The sequence below is a fragment of the Lissotriton vulgaris genome, chromosome 8 (genome assembly GCF_964263255.1).
Source record: "Lissotriton vulgaris chromosome 8, aLisVul1.2, whole genome shotgun sequence".
NCBI classification, from domain to species: domain Eukaryota; kingdom Metazoa; phylum Chordata; class Amphibia; order Caudata; family Salamandridae; genus Lissotriton; species Lissotriton vulgaris.
In genome coordinates this window covers 299431431-299452061 of record NC_141696.1, presented here as the reverse complement: position 1 = coordinate 299452061, position 20631 = coordinate 299431431, and the positions used below count along the sequence as shown (strand labels likewise).

The 20631-nt window shown below is 43.2% G+C and overlaps 1 protein-coding gene across 1 annotated transcript in view; it reads left to right on the top strand.

Moving 5' to 3' along the window:
* The first annotated feature begins 13598 nt into the window (after positions 1 to 13598).
* The window catches only part of ROBO1 (roundabout guidance receptor 1), a 1555637-nt gene continuing 1548604 nt past the window's right edge, over positions 13599 to 20631 (top strand). Inside the window, exon 1 of the mRNA XM_086934074.1 lies at positions 13599 to 13716. The gene's annotated coding sequence lies outside the window, so the exon portion shown is untranslated. The remainder of the gene's footprint in view (positions 13717 to 20631) is intronic.

Genomic DNA, 20631 nt, shown 5'->3' with positions numbered 1-20631 from the left:
TTGATAAGTTAGGTAGACTGAAAGTCTCATTGTTTCAGAAGGACCTAGTGTGAACATCTGCTAAAGAAACATTTGATCTCCAAGTCACAAGCCTTCCTCTGAAATACAATCGCTACTAAGCACAAACCTCTCTCAACATTTGGTGAACTTGTGCACCACATATTTAATGTTTCAAATACTGAAGGAGTAGTACACTTTTTTAAATCACTTGGGTCTGGCTTTGTCAGCACGTTTCAGATTGTATTCGGATTGATTCCATCCTTTATACATTCCCTGGTTTCCAATGTATTTGAAGGCCTACCACTAGTTATTCCTGATTGTGGGGATTTTGGTCTTATTTTTGCTGTTTTGTAATAAATGTTCCACCTCCAGGACCAATAGCCCTGCTGTGTCGTAACCACATGATACAGTACTTGGGTGTGCCTTTGCAGCAGGAACTGAACAATACCTGTTTTTTTGTCCTTTCAACCTATATGGTTACACTGTACTCAGCCTGTGTTCCGCTGTCTGCTGTGCACTTTTGAGCGTGCACTGGATCTGATTCTTGGAATGCAAGTGTTTCGATCTAAGGATATGGAACTGCATGTTTTTTGTTGAGGATTCACCTTAAGTGGTGTCCGATTACACAATCTTTGTTGAAAAATGCATACTACCAGCCTTTATTGGATGCTTCGGCTCCTGGATTACTGGATCCTGGCGCTTTCTCTGTGGTACACTGCCGGCTGACACACCATCAGCGGCTGCTGATTAGACTGGATACAACCATGTTTGTTCTTTGGAACTTGCAGTTCAAGCTATAACGGAAACATTGTCTACAGTAGCTTTTTCCCTACATGGATCCTAATGACTCTAGGAACCTGGAAAACATTTTTCGAGCCTCCTGGATTTTAATTCAGCATGTTTATTTTTTTATTTGGTTCTTATTCATTTAGTAATTGCATGTTTTTAATTGCCATTTTTAATGCAATTTGGCTTTTGTTTGCTTCATTATTAAAGTGCACTATTATATTTCTTTTATAATTTTAGGCTTTCATATATATTGAGTTTCATTTTATGATATGCCTCTAAGTCCAGTTTGAAGTAAGAGTCTCTCTCCTGCCAAGGAGTGGGTGTTCTGAGGTTCAACAGGGCTTGTGCATCCATTTTCATGTACATGTTTAAACTTGACAGCTTTTTTTAAACTGGGACTTTTTACATGCTTTCCATGCACATGATAAGGTACTTAGAAAGTGTTCTGCTTTCAAGTACACTTCTTCCTAGACATTTTATCATGATACTTGCATACTCTGTTCAAGGTTGAAGAACACTGAGTATGTTGCACTTGCTTGTGATGTAATGAGACTGCTGTGAAAAAATAAACATGCTGAATTAAAATCCAGGAGGCTACAGAAATGTTTTCCATATTGGCAGGTTAAAGTGCACAGAGCTCTAATGACAGCAAACATAAATACAGGGTGACCATGCCAACAATTTCCAATGCTCATCAACTAAGGTTGTATTACTTTCACTGCTAGATTGGACCTCAAATTCTATTCGCAGTCGGAGATGATCTCACACTTTCCAACCTACAAGAAATTCACTCCAAAGTCCTCACATGTTTGATCTGTGAGTAAGGTTGACATGTTTGTATCGAATGCAGCATTAGAGTTAGAATGCCATGATCTTAGGACCAGATGTGTACAGCATTTCTGTCATCTCAAACACTGATTTGGAGTTACCAACCACAAAATAGGTTTTTTTGCAATGTACTAAACTCATTTTAGCAATCAGAAACTTTTTCTGATTCCTAAACTTGATTTAGAAATGGATAAGAAAGGAGCATGTTGTCGATGTCCTTTCCAATCGGTGACCTTTGCATAGAAATCAATGGATTAGGACTAAAATAGCAGTCATAAACCACTGAAATTTTGCCAACCCCCATTTGGGTTGGCAACTCATTTGCAAAAGGAAAGTGGCGCCCCTATTTGTAAGTGTAAAACAAGGTTGCTGGGAAGTAGGCAGTGTTCCACCAGGACGGACCACTGACGGCTGTCAAACAAGCAAAAAGAAGTAACATTTTCTTTATGAAAGCAGACCCTTTTTTTAAGAAAAAGGGCCACCATTTACAAAAAATAGTTTACTGTATTGAATGGCAATAACAGACATGTTGGTCTGCGACTATCCCATAAATTGCTTTATACTTGGCAGATTTGAACCGGTCAAAATTTGTGTTAAACCAGATAATTTGGTAGTTTTCATAATTTTATAAGAGCCATATTATATGTACTTCCTGAAATAACGCTAGTAAACCCTGTAGTATAAGAACACACCATTCACAGTAAATATTTACTGCGAAGTTACAATGCGAACAAAGTAGAGTGAGCGGCTGTGATTTACGGTGCTTAATTCTTTTTAATAATTTGTTCAGGAAATGCATCTTGTATTTAAAGGGGTAGCAAGGATACATTTCATGCTGTAGAATGCAACATCACATGGCAGGTTTTCATTTCATGTAATTACATTAAATGTTGCATAATTTGGCTGAAATGTTGCATACTTAAGCAAAAGCAAATTATGCAATTTTGTACACCTTTATTATTGAGAGGGCAATCATTCAGTCACTATAATGGCCTCGCCATCATTTATGAAGCCAGCCCCTGTATATGAGCATTTCAAAATCTTTGAGCTATCTTTGATACTACAGACTGTGCACTTCTCTAGGCTACGAATGTATTGTGTGAAGAAAGGTCGAAAAATGTGTCTAGCCCTCCTTTACTGCGAGGTATCTTTGTCAAGTGTCAGAACTCCATATTCCATATCTTCCACTCTTCGGTAGAGCTTCTAGCCATCCTATCAACCATATTATTTTACACATTACTGGAGCTTTCTGTATTTGTTGTGTCAAAGCAGGGAGTTCCGATTCATTATTCTTCTAACTATACCATTTGATATCTAAAGGATTGTTGTTTATTTTGCAAAATCAAAAGTTCAAAGGTGGGAGTTGATTATTCAAGTAGAAGAATCACTAAAACCAAAACAGTTGTAAGGCACAGCCAACCCATGCTTCAATCCTTATTGGCATGCGAGCCTGTGGCTTTTTCAAGGCCTGTTCCAGCGGTGAGTCAGCAAAAAGAGTACATTGCGGGTCGAGATGCTGTATTCAAGTAGACGGTACTTTCCTATTTCCCGTAACGACTGAACAACAACTACAATCTTCTTGAATACAGCATCTCGAACTGCCATATACTCGCTTTGTGGACTTACCACATGACTGCACCTTGAAAAAGCCCCAGGCTTACAAGCCAATAAGGGGTGAAGCATGTGTTGGCTGTGTCTCACCACTGTTTTGGTTTTAGTGATTCTGTTACATTAAGATTCACCTCTGAACTTTGAACTTTAAATTTACAAAATAAACACTAGATGTCTATACTATAAGGATTTTTCCAGTTTACTATGCATACACTGACTTGTCCTAGCACATTTTTACATCTACCTAACTAATATGTGAGTGGATCCCCATTCCCAAGGACAAGTGCCAGTATAAATATCCTCATTAGATGCAGGTTGGGCAAACAATCAGGATCCATCACCACTTCATTTTTGAAGTATAATACAATTCATTTGCATCCACTGTCTGGTTGCTGGAAAATCCTACTTTTGTTCTACCAGATTTCTGTCTCTGGGTTTATTGTGGGTACAGTGGCTGCCCTAAATTAGATTTTAATGTTAGGATGACCCAAACAGACACCAGTTCTCTGAGCCAATGTTTAGTGTGACCAAAGACTTTGCTATTTTTAAGATTTCCAAAATAGGTACATTAGGCCCTTGGAACTTTTATGTTCCAATAAGTCATTTCCCCCCACGAGCTCATACCGAGCATAAATGTAACATCTCCAGGTACCAACTTTGGTAAACTGCTGGACCTGAGGGAGAACAGAAGCGATCAGAAGCTGCTATCTGTAACCTGAGAGGAGCCCTGAAGGACTGAACCTCCTCCCTCTGGTACATGTGACAAAGAAGTGGACTCCGCAGCTCACAAGGCTGACCTCCTGTTCCAGCTATATGGATACAACAACATACAAGAGGCCTTTCCTTCAACTCCACAGCTAACCATTGCCAACTTAACCTGGACTGGATCCTGCTGATGGCCTCTGCCCAACATCCTGTGAGTCTTTAAGTGAATACCCTGCGGTGCTGGGAGTTTCAGGAGTATAATCCTTTGGTAGATCAGCAATTATGGTTGAAGTCAGAAGGTAAAGTCTTTGGCTAGGCAAACCTTATAGATGTATTCAACCCGCACTCCATCCTGTTCAGTCTCAAATTGCACTTAGGTCATGGTCTACTGCGATCATTGACTATCATTGGCATTTATGATTCTTGGCACTATTCCAACTTAAAACTTTAAATATTCATATATCTAGTTCTCCATGATGGAGTTTCATCATTTTGGTGTTATTTTGTTTATTACATTTTACTCTTCTTTTTTTCATCTAATTCAGTTTGGTATTTTTATTGTTTTGCATTACAACTTTATCACTGTTCTGGTACTGCATAAACACTTTACACATTGCCACTAAGCTAATTCTGTGTGCTCTGTGCTATTGCTCCCAGGGTGCTGAGGTCAGGTTTATTTTGTTACTTTTCGTAAATATTGTTTGAAGTTGGTAGTCACCCATCACACATATTAATCAAATTTCTTGCAATCTGAAATTCACTCATCACAATGAGCTCAAACCCACACCCCATTGCGTGTAATGGAAATTATGTATCCTGTAAGAGAAAATGCAGAGAGTTGTACCCTTTCTACTGTGTTCTGAGATAAGCGCCTTCTGACGAATATTAATGCCAACTTTGGTACCAGCTTCCACTGCCCAGGGAGGAAAAGAAAGAGGAATACATCCATTTTTGGATTGGGAGATGAAACATTTCATTCACTCTTACCTTCATGCTTTATCCACAAAAATCAATAAAATATCATCAAATACCTTATATTTTTTCTATTTTCAAAATCTTATTCAAAATGTCTTCATTTGCTTACTTCACATCTTCTCTGTAACTTTCTGTGCTCAGCAAAACTTTGGGTTTTTAATATTTTACATTTTGAAAGGATATCTGAGATTTTTGTTTTGGACTTAAAGCGTAAACTTAAACAGAAAACCAACAATCACAACCCCATCAGGGTGGGTGAGCATGCTGGACTATGGGAACACCCTCTATGCCGGGATCAAGATAAAACTCACCGGAAAGCTACAGACCATTCAGAACTTTGTAGCCAGAATCATTTTCAACCTCACACACCGCACTCACATCACGGAACATCTGAAGGAGCTTTGTTAGACTTGGTATCTTTGGTGTCATTTCCCCTGACATTTTGTCTCTCAATCCTGTATTTTTGATGCTTTGCTAGATTTCATTTTTGCTGGCTTGGATGCTTTGGGCACTTTGCCACTGCTGATCAGTGTCATAGTGCAAGTGCTCCCTATTTAAATTGTTGTTACAAATGGTTCTCCCTGATTGGCATATTTGATTTACTGGTAAGTCCCTAGTAAAGTGCACATTGGACTGCCAGGGCCTGTAAATCAAATGCTACTAGTGGGCCTCCAGCACTGATTGTGCCACCCCCATGAGTAGCTCTGAAAAGATAACTCAGGCCTGCAACTGTAATGCCTGTGCCCAGTTCTGTTATATTCTATATATGTACCCTATGTAGACGCAGGCAACACTGCAACCTTTCACCTATGTCCTTCCCCACATTACATACATAACCGTTCGCAGGGACTGATCTTTTACCTAGATACAACACTGCATTCAGAACACAGGTTTTTTCCTAGTTCGAAACTCATACATTATGCATGAGGCTTCTTGGAAGCACAGCAGGACTGACAGCAGGGCGAAATTCTCCTGTATAATATCTCTGTATAAAGTTCAGGCCCAACGTCATCCTTTAGGCCAACACAGTAACACAGCAAGGTCGGACCCCTGGGGAGACCTGTGGGTATATATACATCATGTCTTGCTTTGACAGATAGAGGCTGGGACTTTCCGGCTGACACACTGACCAGAGACGCTGAGGTTCCTGCATGCAGTCACTCCAGCTCGCAGTGGTCTAATATCCCTCGTGGGCTGTCCAACTCTAGACCAGGACGGGGTCCCATATTCTCTCATTCTCAGGTAATGGGGTTGACTAGATCCTAGAAGGAATCTTGGCATAACACCTACACAGATGCTAGGTACATTTAGGTACATCTAGTTAGGGAGGCATCGTAGGAGTTCACACTTTTATCATGTTTTTTATGTACTTGTATGTATTCATGATTATTGCAAGATGGTAGAACTGTACCATCCCTTTAGTTTTGTAGTACTGCTAATCATATATCTCTGCTACTGTCTAATGGTTGTTACAACTCATCAATTTTACACTAGAATAACAACTGTTCAATAAATTATTATTGAAATGCCCAGACTGTTTATTTCATGTATCTCTGAGACAAACTTAGTAAGCACGAGTGACTGAGAGAAAGGTATTATATTGTTTCCATGATTCTGAGCGATCAGGGTTGTCATGTTCTGAGGTTGCCAGTAACAATTCTCCCCCCGATAAAAGGAGATTTTAGTGGCACTGTGAGCTAGCAGATACAAATATGTTAACATATGTGGTGTAGGTTCACGGAACCAGTCTGCCACCAATCCCACAGTTTATGTTATCCAAACGCACAGATCCTGTATAGGGTATATAGGAACTACACAACAATTGTTAACTGCCATGTCGACTTGGCAAGTGCACCCACTGGCCAGGCTCTAACCTTCCCTTTTCTTACATGTTAGTCACACCTAAGGTAGGCCCAAGGTACCCATGTGGGCAGGGTGCAGTGTATGTGAAAGGTAGGACAAGCCCTGAGATGTGTGGCATGTCCTGATAGTGAAATACTGCCAATTTCATTTTTCACTTTTGTTAGGCTATCTGTCCCCATAGGATAGAATGGGGAGTTGCTCATAACATCTTAGGAGCATTACAGCCCATTGGAAAAAGATAGGAAAATAAAGTTTAATATGTCTGAACTCAGAATGTTAAGATGCATCTTTTAGTGAGGGTGATTTTTACATTTTGTGTTTGAAAATATCACTTTTAGAAAGTAGGTATTATCTTGCCTAACCTTCCAGTTTGCCTCTGCTAGGATGTGGATTGACTGTCTGGCTGTAGAGGGACAGGGGCTGGGGAGGTGCAGTGGCTCCAAAGAGTCTGGATGTGTCAGTGCTGGGCTGAATAGACCTGGGCTGCATTTAGAGTAGGGGGAGGAGATTTTCTTTCACCTGAATGGGCCTGGTCTGCCTTCCACAATGTTGTCTCCACCTCCTGCCGGGCTGCTGCACCAGAGAGGACAGAACTGGTTTTGGCTGGGCATAGACACTCTCTGCCTTCAGAGAACAATCAAAAACCAAAAAAACTCTTCAAAACAGGAGGCATGCTCTAATCAAGCCCTTGGAGATCTTCTTCAAGCAGGGAACACAGCACATAGCACAGTCCTTCTCCTTTCCTAGGCAAAAACAACTACTGCAGGCCAACCCCAGACACACAGAAAAGGGGCAGTACTTGTCCCCAGGTTCTCCTTGGCAAAGGTTCTTCTTAATTCCAGAAGTATTCTAAAGTTCTGGGGTCTGATCCCCTCTTTTTATACAGTAAATGTCTTTGTTCTCTGAAAAAAACGACACAGGGTCGTGGCTCTGACACAGTAAGGCTGAGCCTAAAGTAACCTAAAAAACAACACACCTGCCAGTACTGGAAGTCACTTATTAATATTTGAACTAACCTTTATGAAAGAAACATACCGGTCCGTTTTTTAATTTCCGTCACTAGTTTAATATTTCATTTTGTCACTAGTGGAACATTTGTTCATCAATAATTCAACAGGTTGTGTATGTATAATCAACTGTACATATAAAACATTACACTTTGTCATAACAACATATCAATAAACAATACAGTTCTCAATTTTCAACACATCCAGCTTTCATTCAACACTGCCCCTTCATTTGTCTGTGCACAACAGGAACAATTCCCGCACTTGTTGTGTCCCACTATCGGAGGTAAACCCAGCATTCCTCTAACAGTTGTTTTCGTCGCAGGTGGCAATGCTGCCCTTACAATATGTTGCGCAACGCTTTTTTCTTTTTTAAACGCAAAAAGCGGCAATTCCTTGTGGTCGCTGTACAAGTCCTTCGAAGAAAACACGACCAGAACAAAAGAGAATGTGTGCGTCACAACATTTGGTCCAAATACGAACCAGCTACGCAAGATGGTAATGCAAAATTGGCACCTGGTGAAGGACTTGCACAGCGACCTCAAGGAATTGCAGCTTTTTCCGTTTAAAAAAGAAAAAAGCGTTGCGCAACATATTGTAAGGGCAGCATTGCCACCTGCGACAAAAACAACTGTTAGAGGAATGCTGGGATTACCTCCGATAGTGGGACACCACAAGTGCGGGAATTGTTCCTGTTGTGCACAGACAAATGAAGGGGCAGTGTTCACGTTTAATGGAGTACACTTGAAGCATGAGGTATTTACAAACTGTCAGACTAAAAATGTAGTGTATGGGGTATCTGCCCTTGACCAAAATTGTACATTGGTAAGACCACTCAGGAGGCAAGGCACCGGATCACGCAACACAAGTCTAGAATAAGGAAAGAGACACCAAATGCCCCATTGGTACAACATTGGTTGTCAAATAAACACAATGAGGATGAGCTACGCTGGACCATTATTTCCAAAATCGATAATGATCCCCGAGGAGGAGACATTGAGGGGAAACTCAGTCAACGTGAAGCCTTACTGATAATGAAATATAATACAGCAACAACAGGCTTAAATGAGATCTCAGAGATCTTTAGAGGGAACTGTTAAAATCTGACCCCTCCCAGGTGCCGTGTATTACCAATAGGCCAGTCTACTTCATGTTTGCTGTCTGCTGGACTCTATGTGCCCATAAGACTAAATGGGACACTTTGCGTTTTACAAGAGAAACAGGAAGCGCCCAGTTCACACACTTGGTTAAAAAACAAGCAATGTTGCGAGGAGTGCAGCTACTGTTTTTCACTTCAATTGACGATATGCACCAGCGGAACGCATAGTTATGTTTGGAACACGTATGTGGTTCTATTTTAACGATGGGATCGTTCATCAGTTTGGATTTGCTAAAGTTGCATTTGTTCTATTGAAATAGGAGGAAGCACAGCCGCTTTCAGCTGTACCTTGGCCTGCAGTACGTTCCGGTCATGTGACCGTGTCCGGAGCCAATACCACAACAAGATACCAGAGGACGCTTGCAAAACACGCCCCAACACTGTGAGAGGAGCGACGGTATGAGGCAGAGGTAATACGGCAAGCCGCTCATCATTTTTTTGAATTACTCGCAGAATCCTGCAGCTTCAATGTTAAAGTATCTTGGTTTACGTTTGTAGGATGAAAAGAAATACCGGACCTCTGCCTTTATTCAAACTTGGGCACTGACTGCTGCCACACGCGGTAAGCGTTCGAGATAAAAAACGGGGCCCTGGCCCATTTTGAAAAATAACATTAACAAACGCTTTATGAACCAGGAGCTCATTCCCTCCCCCTTTCTTCTTTCTCCCCCTAGAAACATTTCCTCAAATTTAAAAAGGTGAGTGCCTTGGGTGCGTGAGACACATTAGTTGATTGTGTCTATTCAACAACGAGTGAGATGTGAGTGATATGCTTATTTTGTGGTTTTTTGGTCTAGAGAGTTTCGTGTCCAGTGTCTCCACAGTACTTTCTCAGCAAAAGGATCATGCTCCATGCAAATAATGTAGGGTAGGTGGGTAGCGGCAGGTGGTGTCAATGGTAGTAATTAAGGCTACTGTGCAAAGCAGTTTGTTAAGACAGTGTTCGAAACGCGTCAACCTGGTTTGGTACCTAATGTCTTGGTTCAATTGGTTCAACGCGTCAACCTGGTTTGGTACCTAATGTCTTGGTTCAATTGGAATACAAAGGGAGTCTTGGACTTTGAGGACTTGGTTCTGTTTTCCAAAGGACTGTTCGGACAAAAAAAAACTGAAAAACTGAAAAATACCATCAATAAGGATAGATAATGGATAGTAGACAATGGGACCAAAAGTGTTTGTTCTGATGCATGAGAGTAGTATGAATGTGTCGACTTGAATGAAAGTTGGATGTGTTGAAAATTGAGAACTGTATTGTTTATTGATATGTTGTGATGACAAAGTGTAATGTTTTATATGTACAGTTGTTTATATATACACAAAATGTTGAATTACTGATGAACTAATGTTCCACTAGTGACAAAATGAAATATTAAACTAGTGACGGAAATTAAAAAATGGACCGGTATGTTTCATTCATAAAGGTTAGTTCAAATATTAATTAGTGACTTCCAGTACTGGCAGGTGTGTTGTTTTTTAGGTTACTTTAGGCTCAGCCTTACTGTGTCAGAGCCACAACCCTGTGTCATTTTTTTCAGAGAACAAAGACATTTACTGTATAAAAAGAGGGGATCAGACCCCAGAACTTTAGAATACTTCTGGAATTAAGAAGAACCTTTGCCAAGGAGAACCTGGGGACAAGTACTGCCCCTTTTCTGTGTGTCTGTGATTGGCCTGCAGTAGTTGTTTTTGCCAAGGAAAGGAGAAGGACTGTGCTATGTGCTGTGTTCCCTGCTTGAAGAAGATCTCCAAGGGCTTGATTAGAGCATGACTCCTGTTTTGAAGTCCCAGAGATACAAAGACTTCACCCCCCAACTCCCCTGAACGTCCTTTCTGGGAGTTCTGACATGCCAGGAGGGGCCTGTGACTGTCATGGGCTTCTGAAGGTTGTTTCTGCTGTTGGGAGCTGGAGAAACAACACAACTACAAGAAAATCGACGCATTGCTCTTCATGCAACAGTTTTTCCAACGCAGCACCTCAGTGCGAGAAGAATCTCCAAGCATCAACACGTCGCTGCCATAACGGACGCAGCACCTGTCGCTGCTGCAAGAACCAACGCATAGAGGGGTCGAGCTGAAGAAACCAACGCAGCACATCCCAACGCCACTGCATCGTCTGCCAACATCTCCTGGATTACCACGCATTGTGCCTGTGCGGCAATTTCTCCCGATGCTTCACCCGCGGACCAGAACCGTCTTGGAATCGACGCATCACTTCCCCCTACAGGCCGGACTTGACGCATCACTTCTCCTGCATGCAGCAGAACTGTCACGTATCCTACCCATGGTCTCAGGAACTGACTCATGTCTTTGTGTTTTTGACGTTTCTCATCTCTGTGGCTGTTTGGCATTGTAAATTTTGTCGCAACAACAGGTACTTTGAGTGAAATCACACATCCATAGTTTTTTATGGGCCGACTTGCTTAAAACCTTTTTAAAGTCATTCTCTTAATACTTGTATGTTGGATTTTAGTTGTTTTGGTCTTGTTGAGTTTAGATAAAGATATTTTTTTTTCTAAACTGGTGTGGTGTCCATTTGTGGTGTTTTCACTGTGTTAATGTGAGTGTTGGTACAAATACTTTACACATTACCTGTGGGATAAGCCTGTCTGCTCATGCCAAGCTATCAAGGTGTTATCTAAAGTGCGTATCCCCCTTACCCTGACTAGAAGCAAGGGTCCCTATTTGGACAAAGGTACCTACCTCTGCCAACTAGAGACCCCCATTTCTAACAAGCTTCAATGGCTCTCCATAAACAAACAAGCACATTTCAAACTCCTAACCCACACTTTAAAGGCACTACATAACACTGGCCTAGCATACCTCAACAATCTTATCTGCTTTAACAAACCTTCCAGGCACCTCCACTCATCTGGACACTTCATTGCCTTGCACACATCCCCTGCGTACGGAAAACCAGATCTGATGCTACAGCCTTCTTCTACAGCACTCCCTAAGTGTGGAATGACCTGCAGCCTTAAATAAGAGCCTCCTCCTCACTTCTTGAATTCCACAAGGAGCTTAAAGACCTGGGGCCTCATTTACAACATTTCAGCGCAGGGCAGCGCGAAAAGGCTTCTTGCTGCACTGCCCTTCGTCCAAAGAAAAGGGCAGGAATGCACTGTATCTATGAGATACAGCACATTCCTGTCCTCTTTGACAGCACTGGCATACAAATGGCTGCCTTGCGCCAATGCAGGCACAATTGTGTAAGGGTGTCTGCGTTGTAGGAATGATTGTTTTTGTGCAGGGAGGGACACCTTTCTGCACAAAACCAATCTATAGAGTTGTTTTCCTCTTTCTATGTGTGCTGCAGAATCCAGCACACAGAAAAAGAGGCAAAAAACAGGGAGAAATAAAGTTTTCTCCTCATTAAGCTACCCTTGGGGAGGAACGCTACTTTGATGCATTCCATATTTACGCTATGTTGTAAATTTGGGAGTGTCTCAAAATCCATGGGCGTTGCATGGAAACACCCACTGCAACACCCATGGAACGCCCCCCGACACAGTGAGAGACAACGCAGCAACTTGCGCTGCGTTGCCTTACACCATATGTGCGGGCCCATGATAAACCACGCAAGGTGACTTTGCGTGGCCTCGTAGATTTGGGTCTACATTCTGCACCACCGGAGCGTCAAAAAAAGAGACACTCCAGCAGCACACAGGGCTTGTAAATATGCCCCCTGGCTTTTGGAGTAGTCCCACTAGGCCCTAGGTTTGATTACACATACACGTATCTGCGTGAAAGCCTCCCGGGTGATGGTGCTCTCTACAGATGTTCATACCATAACAATTGTGTCTTTCACATAGCATTTTCTGCTCACACAGGCCTGCAGATTATTTCGTATTAAGACTTGTGAGCTACCGCTGTGTATTATACTGTTCCTCTAACTGACAAGCATTTGTAGAAAATGTGTTCATTCCTGTATTTTAGAATCCCTGCACGCAATCACACGACTGTACAAAAGAAACACGATCTTCATTAGCTCCACTTACGTATAATTGGTATTCTCTATAAAATCCAATTTAACAATTCGTAAAGCCATTTTCAAAGCCAATGCAAACCTAATTCGCCCTGCGTGTTTATTGCCATTGTAGCATCTCAATATTATGTTGCTTCTGGGGGCTGTATTGTTTTGCAGAGGATACGCTGGTATTTTTAATTGGCATGATATAACGAGCAAACTCGTCAAGAAACTATTTTATCTTCAACAAATGTCATGGGGTTCATCTTGTGCTACAGTTCACCATAGTAACCGGAATGCAGATGCTTTGTTCGAGGGGTCTTCTTTTAAAATGTTGGTCACTACCATATTTTTCGGCCTGTGAAGTAGAAATGTGCGTTTTCTACCTAATTCTTACACTGCCTCGAATAACAAACCCGGCTCCATTATAAGGCACGCGGTGTAGCAGAAAAGCGTCTCGCTTCCCCCGGCTCCTCAGCTCTCCCAGAGCCGATAGCAGTAGGACCCTGCGGCCGCCCGCAGCCTCCACCAAGAACTAGCTACAGGGACCGATTTGTATGCAGTGCCGTCTGCTCCCCGCGTTAACCGTAATACAGATAACGGGTCTGGGTTCGCTTCTGGAGAAAGGACTTGGTTTCCAGGGTCCTGAGATTGGGATGAAATCCTGCTTTATCCCCTCTGCTTAGCCCGCTATCTCGACCAAGACTGCGCGTCCTTTTGCCGGAGTCAAAAGGTCTCGCGGTGCAGAGGAAAGTTGCAGAGTCTGCCTGCGGCATGGAATTCGGACTTATCTGAAAACAATCGGATCTCGGAGGGTAAGTCCCCGTAGAAATGAATTGCACTCAGCAGCATCTTTCCCGCGCTCGACTCCTGTCAGCGCTAGACGTGGCTGCCCGGCTAGATTTTGTCTAAAGGCGTTGGGATGTGCGGCGCTACTTTTACGCATGTGTGTATAATCCGCACCGCGACAGAAAACAATTGGTGTCGCGGTCCTTAAAAAGAAAACTCATCTTGTATAACCCATTTCTGTTGTGCTTGCTATGCAGAACAGATTTATGTAAATGATTTGTGGCTGTTGAGGGCAAAGTATGTTTTGGGCTGCTGGTTCTATGCTGGTTTTGGAAGGTTGGATACATTGATGCCACGCCTCGAAGCAGGTGGCTTTCAAATGCATGTGCTATTTGCATCTCGAAACTTAGAAGAAAAAAACATGAACACAGTTCTGTGTAGCACAATGAAGTGTTGCATTAGACACAGTGCTGGAAATGACATGCTTTAGATTTGAATGCATTAATTGATATGCTGATGAGCAATGTTTAAGGAAGTTGTTTTTTTATGGGGAAGGGTAGATGGGGCGGTGCTTTTTTCAGTCCAGTTTGCATAACTCGAGTTCTTCACCCCATGCAGAGGTGAACACACACGCTGCAAAGAAACCAAACTTTTTATAACACCGAGACAACGTACCAATATTTCAAATGCATTGTTATCCGTAGGGGTCAAAGTCAGTTTATACAGGGCAAATGGGACTTGTCATAACAATTTCAGAACGTTTCCAGCGTACTGTGGCTGTATTCAAGTGCACAAAATGACGCTCTGAGCCCCTCAGACCAACATCCCTCCTGAGATGAGAGTCCACGCAGGAGAAGCTGGGCTTTGCAGGCTAGGACAGAGTGGGGTCCTGTGGTCACATCTCACGAGGGGCCAAGCCACCGCAGCGGCTCTCCTCCCTCGCGCAGCGAGGAAGCGGAGCCCTTTTTAATTTCACATGAATAATCCAATTCAGCAAACAGTGGCACCGGCCACACCTCAGCTCAATGTACAAGCCCATGCACGGATGCACACTCGCCGCCTCTGAGGGGAGCAAGAGGCCCTGCTTTGTTTTTAATGACAAAAAAGGCAGGACGGATAATGTGCCTGGAATGCTGTGGGCTCGCTGAAAGCCTCTCACATTATGTCATATATACACACAACTTTAAAATAGGTTGGCAGGGCTCGCCTAATCCCCAAGACGTCTGCCGAGGTGGTTCATGGACCCGAGCAATTGCTGGGTCATACGTGTTGGTAATTTCTAGCGGTGTGTGGAGATGTATATACTGTAAGATAAAGAGCGTGCATACCAGGCGCCAAGAAAGCCATGAATAGTAATTGCATTTGGGAAATGGAGTTGGTTATTATAGCCCCTGCGTTGTTTTATCTTTCCTTGTATTCATTAGTCTGTGTGGGGAGAGGTTATTAATTTTGCTCGGACGAAGTTGCGCGTTGGGAGCAGCTGGTTTCAGTCACCGAGGAATTCAGAGCGCTGCTTGTATTGGAAATCCGTCAGGCACGGGGGTGTAGGGGTTGAAATGGTAATGCTGTTGGATTTAAACTCCCACCAAGTTTGACGCCGGCTTGTTGGAAGGCCCCGCCGGGGGTTTCCTGTTGAATGAGCAGCGGTGCAATGCAGCACTTGGAAGAAAGGATGTGTTCTGTCAATCCTGCGGTCCGCGCAGGACAGCCGGCTTCCTCTGTGAAGACCAGAAAGCGGGCCACGCCGCGGGGAACAAGGCACAGGGCAAACTCCAGCAGCCCTGTCAACAACCACTGTGTGGCAGATTTTTAACAAGCATCCCTTGGATTTGTGGGGGCGGAGAAAAGTTTTTCTTCATCATGGCAGGAGGGGACTCTGTATAAAAACTGTATTTGCCTTAGTGTGTGTTTGTTTTTGTGTGTGTGTGTGTGTGGGTGCACTAGCACATGCGCCTAGGCCTCAGTTTGACAGGGCCAGCTGTTCATGATTTACAATGAAGCTTTTGATAATTATGGTGAATACACCTATGTGGTTGCTATACCATGGGAGAGAACCACTTCTAAGTGGATAAGAATACTAATATGGTCCAATCCATAGAAACACATACAGATGTTCATATGCGCAAGTTATGCAGTTACACTTACGCATGAATGTCATTTACATCTGTGTGCCTAATTCACTGACATTCCAGGCCTACACATACATAACATAGCCATGCGTCACCTTATCCATGTAATTGGTCAAACATTATGAAGTGCACCTATTTTTGTAACATTCTGCATGCATGTCTTGTAAACAATATATGTGGCTAGTAATAGAACATGATAATACTTTCTCTTTCATAGTTTAATTGTTGTTTGTGTTTCAGACAAACATTTGCCATTTGAATGTTTCTAATTTGCACACAAACCTTTTAATTGCCAACAATTTGGTTTGCATTTCTTAGTTATTTGTAGGGCTGAGCAAACTTTAACTATGCATGTGTAGATAAGGAAACGTGGGACATTTCGGCTATAGGTACTAGGTGGAGATTCCAAATGTTCATACTATTGCTATGTGATGTGTGGTGAAAAGCTATCATGGATACCCCCACTAGCACCCACAAGTGACCATTGGTAGATGGTGCAAATGTCAATATTTCTTGATGTGTAAATTGATGTCCCACCTGGAGGAAAAAAATAATAGGTCGAGAGGTGGGAAAAGACTGTCTTACCCCCTCAACCACATTTTCTCTATCTTGCTCTAGCATGGGAATGATGAAAACATGGAAAGAGAGACCCAGGCTACTCACAACCATGGAACAAGGTGCTGGGGAGAGCAGGTGTGACAGTTCCTGAGAGTTACGGGAGTAAGAGGCTGAAGTGTCTTTAACCCCTTCACTGCGGCGGCTATTCCGCCGCAGTGCTAAGGGGGCGGGGCGGCCGCGCAGCGGCCGCATGCTGGTGACGGAACCGCTCCGTCACCAGCATCGGTGGTGCTGTGCTTATGACGGAGCGGTTCCGTCATGGCCCGCACCGCTCAATGGAACGCTCAGCGCAGGCACGGAATTCGCGCCGCGCAGGAGCTCCTAGCGGGCCACGACGGAATCGCTCCGTCATCAGCACAGCGCCACCGCAGCTGATGACGGAGCAGTTCGGTCATCAGCAGACAAGGGGTTAAGGCTGCAGTCCAGGATAAATAGGAAGGTGGGCAGACCGAAACCCAACATATCTATGGTTTTTTTTTATCTCTACTGATGAAGGATACTATTCAGAAACATGTGTCTAGAGATTGACAGCACTAACCTGCACCAACTTTGGTGAAACACTTCAGCAAAAACTCAAGTTAGCATTTAAAATGAACTTCATTTACCATAATGCTAGGGGGTGAACTGTGCTGGGAGGTAAAGCAGTGTGCTCCCATCCCCTTACATCTATGGGTGAGTTTAGCTAATTTTGGATGGTGTGACAGGAAAGCATGTGCTGAAAAGTGGAGGACTCAGGACAGAGCAAGTGACGGACAACTGTCAATCCATGGCCACCTTCCTCCTTCTCCTAATCCCCCTTTTGATGTTCTTTTTGGCTAAATATAGCTATGGATTCTGAGTATTTACCTATTGTTTTAAAAGTAATGCCGCAGTGTAGCAAGTCATAAGGCCTTGCATGTTCACACCTCCATAGCTTATACAATCCTGACATCTAGATCATTCAGCTGGAAGTAAGATATGCCAAATTGTTTAGGAAATATTTGCGACTCGCCATTAAGTTCTGAAATAGAGGGTCTTAGCCACAATCGTGTAGCATTCCCTGACCTTTTCTCTTACACATCTGGTGTCTGTGTGCCGAGAACTTGTGCAATTGATTCACATTTTTTCACTTTTTTGTGAGATCAATAACTTCTCCTCGCTTTTTTGCTTACGAACTTAATGCTCACTCCCATCTGTGTTTTGCAAAATAATGCATTCCTACCCTTCTGTTCAGACATTAATTCATACTGGCTGCTTACCTCTCGATCGGCTTGCCTGATGGTAGTAGCTTCTTTATGTGTGGAACGTGGTTAGGAAACGAAATGTATGGATCTTTTGATTTTACTACCATAGCCCCACTGTCTGAGCAGAAACTTTGCACGCCTACGCTTCTCTATCTCTGTGCTACATCTTCCTCTGTTTTTTTTCTCTTTGATTGTCTGAACCGAACAGGCACAGGTTTTGCCTGAATATGCTTGTACTGGTGTGGTAAATTCTACCAGCGTTGTCGTTGGGTTGGTAGGTTTACTTCTGTAATGCTACTCATGTAGTTCATTATAACAATATTTCACCCAGTCCCAGTTTTTAAAAAATCAACCAAAAAAGTTGTATGTTATGCCTGTGATCCAGGAGTTTGAAAATACAAATGTCCAATCACTTCCTAAAGTTTATTAGCGCCTGTCATTCTCACGTGCCCCCTGAGCATTCTAACTCTACAGTATATGTATAGGTTTTACTCCACGAAGGTCATAAATCAAACGTGTGGATATGTTTAACACAGACCCTCCCATTCCCGTTGTCTGCATGTATGTTGAGGCTCTATATCCTGGGTGAGTCCTTTAGAAAATGGGAGGTGGTGCCAGTGCACATTGATGTTCAAGGCTGAGACTGTGGACTTAATGTGAAACTGCAATCAGGAGAGTGTTGCTGTCTTCCAGACTCAGCAATTCCGGCATCCATGGCGACACAAACTCAATTGGCTCATCACTGCCTGCCCCTGGTGGGAGGCCGCTCATTTTTTATCTGATTTGCTCTGACCTGAAAGTGAGGTTTTTCAGCTCATCTTGCTGGAGCTGTGGCTTTCCACGCCAGTGCCTTTGCGCCTATTTACTGACTAGTCCAGTTGGAATTTACGAATGTCCTATGTTTTTTTTCAATCTCAGATTTCTGGCGGCACAGGGAGGATCAAGAACACTGTGCAAGAGGCTCTTCCTCACAGACATCTGCAGCGGTGCAGGGTTTTTACGAGCCCCCCACCACCGAGGATACAGATCACATCTGCACGTTTTTCTTTTGTTATTTAAAAATAAATCATCAAGCGCTTCTCATCATCCTGAGGGGATGAACCCTCTCTGCACCCTTACAATCGAAAATCAATACAATTTGTTTTCCAAATCGAAAAGCAAATTTGTAGCAGGGCTCACTTTTTACCCATTCTTATCTTTAACACAACATTGCCAGGGTTTAATTTTTACGATTTATGATCAGCTACTTCTTGCAGTATTCTCTTACTAGAAAAGGCAGGGAGAAGACACACAACTTTCATTTCTACTGTCATCGAACCATAGACCACCTTTCACATCTTTCACAACGCGTGTCCTTTACAAATGGTTAACAAGCCTATATCTTGATAAATAAAGCATCCACACTCTGCTCTCTTCAAATGTATGAAATAACTTCTCTTTGATCTGTCTCATTTGTACATTTGTGGTTTGTTTTCTTACTGTTGGCTGTGCCACCATTATTTGTACGCATCTGTTCGCTTTCATGCTTCGCATTAAGGGAAACAAACAGCAAAGGAATCAGTGCTTAATTTGTGAAAAATTATGTGCTGGGGCCCTCTTCAAGAGACCACTGCAGCTAGCGGCAGCCCATAGCTCCTGTCAGCGCAACCTATGATAGAATCAACACAACAACTAACCATGGAACCCTACAAGTGCGACCTTTATTCTAGGCCCCCAAAGATGTAGGAATGGCTTAGAAGGCAAGTAATCGCCATTTTAAGGCATATTGAAGTAATAGCCAACTGGTGTTGTTCTCGTCTCTTTATTAGATAAACAGCACCACCATGCAGCAGGCTATCATAAGCCCCAGTGTTGACAATTAAGAGGCCAATTATGGTCGAGCCGCCCGCCATCTGTACCTGATTTACCCCCGCCATATTAGTGTGGCGGGGGTACCACGATGGACAGAAAGACCGTCCACCGCTTTTCCGCCAGCAGGCAATCGTTACGATTGCCTGCCGTGCGGATCTGGGGCATAATATGGGCCATCCATATTATGATCTGCAAATTCAAAGGCCTTTCCACATCGGCGATGCCGCCATGGAAAGGCCGGCGTAAATTACTTTGAGGGCCCGTTACGGGCCCCCGGGTGCGTGAAGGGCTGCACTTTGCCATACACAAGGTGGCAGGCACGCGCAGTGCCTGTCACGTTGTGCATTACAATGCAAACCATGCACTTTTAACATTGTAGATGGAGCTGCACCCAGCCGCACCATCCACAATGTTAAAGGCCAGAATGCGCCCGCCAGTGTGGCGGGTGCATCCTAATTGGCCTTGTGTGACCACTGCACCTCTGGCGGTTGGTCCCATTTTCTGTTAGGGTGGCGGGCGGACTCATTGTAATGGGGCCCTAAGTGCGGGTGTCGAGCACCGAAAACCACTGGTTCCAATTAAGCACTGAAAAGAATGCACCCATTTCTTGGTGTAGTCCAAAGATCCTGCAGGTATAACAGCAAAGACTTGGTTGGCTTGAAAGTAATCAAGCAAATGATGTAGCATTTATGAGGAAATGTTGCTGCAACATGCTGGTACTTTTTCTATGCTGGAAAGATGATGGAATTATAGACCGTGGTTTCCAAGTGGTCAGGCTGTGGTAGTATCATGGCAGTAGCTTCTTTTATTCAGTAGCCAAAGGAGAGTAGCTCAACAACGTGCTTCCTCGAAAAAGAAGCATATTCAAAGTGTATCCACATGCTTACCTTACGTTCACACAATGGGATATCCTATGTCTGCACAAGAAAGACCTAATTTTAGCTAAAAAAAAAAGAAAATGCTACAGCTAGAACTGTTGTAGGCAACCTCATATTTATTCCCACAAGTGTAATCGCACCACATGGCAAGTTCTAGACGTAAACTACATGTACATACAATCGACTTCTAGTTGTAGGAATTGGTTGCCACTCCTATATGAATTGACAATAACAAGATCAAC